This window comes from Frankliniella occidentalis, unplaced genomic scaffold (genome assembly GCF_000697945.3).
Source record: "Frankliniella occidentalis isolate FOCC.00 unplaced genomic scaffold, Focc_3.1 Scaffold1092, whole genome shotgun sequence".
NCBI classification, from domain to species: Eukaryota; Metazoa; Arthropoda; class Insecta; order Thysanoptera; family Thripidae; genus Frankliniella; species Frankliniella occidentalis.
In genome coordinates this window covers 24,260-24,866 of record NW_026268198.1, presented here as the reverse complement: position 1 = coordinate 24,866, position 607 = coordinate 24,260, and the positions used below count along the sequence as shown (strand labels likewise).

The 607-nt window shown below is 47.8% G+C and overlaps 1 long non-coding RNA gene across 1 annotated transcript in view; it reads right to left on the bottom strand.

Annotated features, from left to right (window-relative positions):
* Positions 1-361: 361 nt before the first annotated feature.
* The window catches only part of LOC127751800 (uncharacterized), a 2,315-nt gene continuing 2,069 nt past the window's right edge, over positions 362-607 (bottom strand). Inside the window, exon 2 of the long non-coding RNA XR_008012249.1 lies at positions 362-467. This is a non-coding gene — a long non-coding RNA (uncharacterized LOC127751800). The remainder of the gene's footprint in view (positions 468-607) is intronic.

Here is a 607-nt window from a genome sequence, read left to right as displayed (position 1 = left end):
GGGCGGATGGGGCACCTCCAAATTCTGTTTGCGTCGACACAGAGCTAACGAACGCCTTAATTAGCCATCAAGATTTCGCGTGTCCCGGTAGGGGAAAGGAGAGCAGAGGGGAGGCGCGGGAGAGCAGGAGTAAGGGCTTGCAGAGTCGGCATGATTTTCTCATTACAGTTTTCTTCTCTCTCATTTTTTTGCGAAAATGGCGATCCGCGATCCATGCGAATTATCGTTTAATTGGGAATTGACACACACACCAGCGAATGGACACAGGCGCGCCACTAGAACGAAACACACCTCGAAACACACGTACCCGCATGTGCATGATGCACTCTACATCTTTTTTTTCTACTAGCTATAGACTCACATGTTATGCCCAGCTTCTTGGCGATGAGGTCGGCGAGGTCCTTGCAGTAACCCTCGTAGCCCTCCTCTGGGTGTTTGGGGTCCTTGTACATGAGGTAGGGCGCCTCCTGTAGTGACGAAAAAGCACAACAATGAGTCAGTTTGGCAGCTCAAGACCGTTATTACAAGTTTCTGAAAGTCACAGAAAGCAAATGTTTACAGCTCAATATTCACAAAAGAGTTTCGCAAAAAATGAGAAAAAAATAAG